General features: G+C 36.6%; 1 protein-coding gene across 5 annotated transcripts in view; it reads left to right on the top strand.

Annotated features, from left to right (window-relative positions):
* Positions 1-678: 678 nt before the first annotated feature.
* The window catches only part of fbln2 (fibulin 2), a 54,541-nt gene continuing 49,219 nt past the window's right edge, over positions 679-6,000 (top strand). Inside the window, exons 1-2 of one of the 5 annotated variants that reach the window (XM_064304437.1) lie at positions 679-1,024; positions 4,306-4,351. The gene's annotated coding sequence lies outside the window, so the exon portion shown is untranslated. The remainder of the gene's footprint in view (positions 1,025-4,305; positions 4,352-6,000) is intronic. The other 4 variants (XM_064304439.1, XM_064304438.1, XM_064304436.1 and 1 more) reach the window with 4 other exon arrangements.

The following is a 6,000-nucleotide window of genomic DNA, read 5'->3' as shown; positions in this document are numbered from 1 at the left end:
CCAAGTGTATCCTTCCTTTGTTTAAAACATGTTCATTTCTAAAGAATGATAGATGGGTGGTCAGCACACGCTACAATGCAGATCTATATTCTGATAGGCATCTGGAAGTACTTGCTGCTAATCGATTTGCAGGTGTCATTGTTATATATATGGTTATCGTGATTCACTCTCAACTCTAACATCATGAATAAGGCAAAGAAGCCCATATATTCCATGGCAATAAATGTTAAAATTAATTCCAGTCTTGATCATAAACCTTTCTCACCCCAAGGAAAAGTCTCTGAATTAAATGTTGTTGTTTTTTAATTTATTTTTTATAAAAATGAATAACACTTCATGTAACTTTTTAAGTTGAACAATAATAACGTTATCACATACACCCTAAGTGAAGGAAATATTCAGTCACAAGTTATATCAATTAATGTTAGTGGATATTATAGAATATATAGAATATATATTATAGAAGCATTGCATTCTAGTGTTACAGTTCAAAGTATCGGAATGCTAACTACAAAAGCCCCAGACTTCCTGAAGCGATTCGAAACATAATATATGCCAACTTTGATGAATGCGAAATCCAATTGTAAAGATCAAATAAAATGATGATTGAAAGTAACAGTGCAGTCTAATTGTGAGGTGTTCTACTGCCTCAGTGGAAGTTTGTAATTTACTGAGTAAAACACTTAAAGAGAACCTCAAAAAAGTGAACGAAGATCAAACATCCATGATCACCGATGTAGGTTGTTTGTAGCTGGGTGCAGCATTTGTTTAAAAAAAATAAAAACCTTTCAGCGCTAAAATTCGACTCGTGTCATTGACTCCAGTGTAACGCGATCAGTTGGGCAGCGAAAAGAAACTATTGTCCCTCCCTCTCGAAGAAAAAAGGAAAAAAAAAACTTGGAGGGATCCCCCTCGATACAGTGGACTGCTAAGTTGGGAACCTTGCACGGGTAAGTTAGAGTCAAATGAGTATAACTCCTTGTTTTTGGATTTCTCAACTACATGGGCCAGCATAAAACAGTAGGTAAGCACAGACCGACCTCTCAGTGTTGCATTATTTGTGCTTTTATCGCTTCGCGCAACACGTGTGTTACTATTTTAGTATGTTAAATACTAAAACGAAGGTAATGCATGCACGCGCAAAACCAATAGCGGAAAACTGTCCCGTATTTAGACTGTTAGATTGACAGTTGCGGTAATGTACTAAATAAAAAGGGCAAACAATAAAAAATGTAATGTAAGCCAGCTAAGTGAAAGCATCCAATACAACTTTGATTGCTTGATTTGTGTGTTATTTATAACATTTATAACAGGTTAAGAAATCATTGAACTACAGTGTGGATGCTGTCTGTGATTATCTTGTTTTAATGTCAGAACTGTGTATGAAACATGGCATGGTTTAATCTAATCCCTGTATGAACAAGTAGGTTATTTCAGTGGGAAAGCATTACACAAAAAGCCACCGCGCGGGTAAAACGGACGACTGGTTTGGGCAACAATTAACTGAGGTGGAATTTATGCGAAGTAAAAGTGCACTTTAAATGATTAAAATCTTGCTTGTTTGACAGGAATGTTATAAAAATGCCCCTTTTATTCAGGAAAGAACAGATTGGAGGCCGTGACTGTGAATTTATCGAACGCCACTGTTAGATCCAACACATAATATTTAGTTTTTTCAAAGATATTAATGCATTTTAGAAATTTAGAAAATATTCAGTATAATGTGTCTGATGTAGACGGCGCAGACTGCTACAGTATTAGAAGTTGAGATGTGAAGAGTATAGCTTTTGATCTGCCTCCAGCACTTCAGAATTTCATATCTGGAATATTCTGAGTGCTTCCAATACTTTATTCACTGAATCATTTGTTACATTTTAAACGATGGAAGCAATTTTTTTTTTGGAAAATTACTTTCTTTCCAGTAAACGGAAAATAATTACAACAATATACAATCAAATTTTTTGAACGATGGTTTGTGACTTTAAATGGATGTAGATTACAGTCTTAGTTGCGAAGCAGCTTTATTAATTTAACCAACTATAAGAAGCTAGATAGCCTGGTAGCATCTGTTAAAAGTAAAATGGAGCTGACAGTGATTTTGTGTGTAAATAAATGCCAAGAAAAGGCTTTAGTCATTAGGCCCACATAGCCTGTTAGGCTACTCCCTTGACCATGATTGCTTTTGTGAGAGGATTAATTCAGAAGCACTGTGTACTGTAAGTTTTACAACCTGATAATGAAGACTTATATTTGTCTCGTTTGATACACTGTTTTGGTTTCTGTTTTAAGTAGAGTCTCTAGCGAAGTTTAACTTTCTGGATAAGATTGCTGCATTCCTCTTGACCTAAGCATTACTGGGTTGATAATTATTGGAAGTATTGTATACCTACCTACCAATAAATAGTTAAACATTTTTAATTTCAAAAGTATGTATGAATGTGAAAGGAATTCATAAAAATAAGCAGCAGAATTCCACAAGAAACTTAAGGGCTGGGAAGAAAAAATATTAGAGCTAGTTAAAAGGCTCAGGTTGCTACACTGTCCAGTCACTTTTTTCCTGTGTTGGCTTTATTACTCCAGATCATTGCAAGTTTTTAAGTCACTGAATCTGATGTAAGATGATGTGTAAGACACAAAACAGAGAGTAATAACTGAGCAAAGACCCTCTATGGGAACCCTGTCCATCTCTGCATATGCCACAGTAGACGCTTACTGTATGCAGCTGCTGTGCTGGAGGGTTTGGTGTAAAGTATTTGTGAGTGTGATCATGGGGCTATGTGTGTGGTTCACATATAAGCTTCTTTTACATCCTGTTTATAAAACATTATTTTAATCTTGTTTATAGGAATCATTATGCTGTGTTTAAAAATATATATATATATATATATTTGAAGGGGCCACCAAGGGCCATCAGTCAATGCTTTTAGTAAAACAGAGACATGTGCCATAGGTTGTCACTCTTCACAAAATATTTCCACATGATGTAGGCAAGTAGCTACAGAGGTTAATATAACATGTCGACAGAGAAAGACCTTTTCTGTCCCGTCAGTTTCCCATATGTTGAAATTCATCCTAGAAGTCACACACTGAGGAATATAGTCCTTGAAGCATAGAAAGTGCAGTCTTGTATCAATAGTGTGCTTCTCTTTGTGAGTGCTTAAACAAACCCTTACTTAGCCAACCTTATCCTGAATTTGCTAAGCCAAATTCATATGGCAGCAGTGCTCGATAGATTACCTGTATGAGCACCGACTTGTAGTTACAGTGAGCTTCGCACAGTTCTTGGGAGAGTCTATCGAGAGTTTTTCAGTGCTATTTCTTTTCATATGTCTTCTTCCTCTGTGTGTCTGAACACCACTCATATGCAAATGTATGTGAGACAGTGGATACACATTTCAGAGTCTTAAATAACTTGGACAATGATGACTGTGGAGGTGCACGTTAGCAATTATCTCAGAATTCTTTTGTCATTTCATAAAAACAAATGTGTGCTGCTCAGCAGTGGACTGACTTTTCAAAACCCCACGTGCCTGCATGAAGGCAGCTGTTAATTTATGGAAGCAAGGGGACACACAGGTGGGATGGTGACATTCCCAGGTTAACAGATGACAGACACTATTTTTTGGAGGAGATGTTTGCTCTTTTTGACAGACTGGATGCCGAGAAGAATTAAAAGGTTAACTTGTGCATCTCAAATTTTTGACATTTCATTAGTTCAAAAGTGAAAAAGAATATCCAGTGAGATTTGTTTTTGTTTGTTGTGATGACGATGCTCTTCCAAAATAGAAGCATAACTGTAATAGAAGGTTCAACACAGGCATGATTCTATTATAGTTTTATTGCCATCCTTTACTACAGTACTTTTAAAGCCATGGGTTATAGTCACTATAAGTACAAATCATCTTCTTGTAACCACTCATAGTACATGCAGCACGAAGGAATTGTGTCATATGAAGAGTCGCCCATTTTTTGTCACATAATTATGCATTGTGAATTTGTGATGCGACTGTCATTTGGATGAGTATGCTGTTTGAAGGCCGATGAAGGATGATTTGTGCTGTGAGCTCTGTGAATGGCAGTGTGAAGAGGCTGGCTGTAATAGCTGCAGTGTGGGCCATCTGGCAGTGCTGTGGTACCTTTTACTGCTGTGCAAACAAGCGGACATGACTGAGGGCCCAGTCGGGTGTCACTCACTGGTATTATTTTTGGCAGATGTGTCTTATCTCATAGGGTGGAATTTGAGACAACATTGCTCCCATATATATAAAATCTTTTTTTTTTTTGCTTAATTTATTTTCTTTTCAGCCTAAAAAAAATTCTGACGGGTGACGCATGCAGACCAATGAGACTGGTTAGTTTTTTATTTTTATTCCTGTGCATCAATTTTACATTTAACTGAAAATGTTCAAACTTAGAGTTCAACAGGTCAGAGTCTTATACCAGATGCCACAAATAACTGAGTCTTTCTGCAAAATAAAAGCTGGTGAGGAAAAATGGTACATTTCAAATAGGTGAACTGAATGTGTTTGCTTTGGGTCTGTGCTTTGTTTATGGACAGGGTTAGGATGATATGATATACAGAAGACACATTTTACTCCCTGCTTCTTTTTCAAATGAAATGCTTGTCTGCCAATGTTTGAATTGGTTGAATTTGGACTTCCTCATTGGTTTTACAATGTGATTCCAGCAGTGTGAAGTAAAATCACTGGAGGAAGAGCCCTCATCTGCTGCCATTCATTAAACTTCTCTCATTAAGACTTTACAAGCTACTTGGGAATCTAGTCCTTTCATTGCAGCTGTTGAGTTTTTTTGGACGTATGCTAGAGGTGCCATAAAAAAGCCAAAGCCACAAAACAAATGTGTATGGTCCATACATAGTACCATGTTTTTGTCTTATTGATTTTATTAAGGCCTTGGGCCCTGTCCGTGTCATCAAAATGGGATAAGCTGAAACCATTCATAAAGTTGGTGAAGCATTCATGTGTTTAAGTTTTTGGAAAATAATTGCAAAATATCATCAGCTTTTTTGTGCCATGTGTTTTTATGGTTCTATAGTCATTGTCAGATCAGCTCCTGGAAATACATGTATCCAGAAAGTAATTTTTCCATAGCGATGGTTTTGTTCCACACCAAGAACCATATTTGCACTTGGGCATGAGTAGCTGGACGCCGGTTTCCATCAGAAAATAACATCTTTTGAATTTTTCTTCGAAATTATATTATTTTACTTCAATATTTTTGTTAGCCAATTTTGCTTATATTTAGCTCTGCTTGTTTCATTTTTTTCTGTCTCTAGCAATAACAATGTGTTGTTTTGTATGTGTCTCATGTATTTCCAGGCAAGGGCCTACGGTAAGCACACTTCAAAAAACATAATTACAACTCATTGCTTGCACGTATATAAATACTTTTATTTACATGTGTAGAAATAGCTGAAGCATTTGTTTATTTAAGTTTCTGCCAAGAATGGAATCTAATAAGAAACCGGCTAGTACATAATGGGTCATTCATGTTGTTTATGCATATTCTGATGTTAAAAGGAGGGGCAGATTTTCTTTAGGAAATGGCTTTGGGTTTATTTTACCGTGGGTTTTTCCTGTTCTGTGTTTACCTCCTGTGTTCCCAAACAATAGGTTTTTAAGACCAGGCAGTTGTGGGGCTGCTCAGGCAGAGCTCAGACCTGGCTTCAAATAGGAGTAATTAGTGGCTGAACAACCACCTTCTGTCTTTTGCAAAATGCAGTACTTAAAAGGGCTGTGATCATGACCGAGTATGATGCCCTACATCTTATCAGCCAGTTGAAAAATAGAGAACCAGCCAAGTATTTTCTATTAACAAACGGACATGTCATCTGAAATATTGAACTTGGTTCTGTATGTAATGCCTACATATGTCTCATGTCTGGAATGTAGGTAATTTGATTTCCACCTGCACTGACTTTCTGTGAACTCAAATCCAAACAAACTCAGATTATACAAAAAGTTTAAATATTAAACTGAA

Source organism: Anguilla rostrata, chromosome 13 (assembly GCF_018555375.3).
Source record: "Anguilla rostrata isolate EN2019 chromosome 13, ASM1855537v3, whole genome shotgun sequence".
Classification (NCBI taxonomy): Eukaryota; Metazoa; Chordata; class Actinopteri; order Anguilliformes; family Anguillidae; genus Anguilla; species Anguilla rostrata.
Note: the sequence above shows the minus strand (reverse complement) of the source record. Positions and strands in the feature narration are given on the sequence as shown.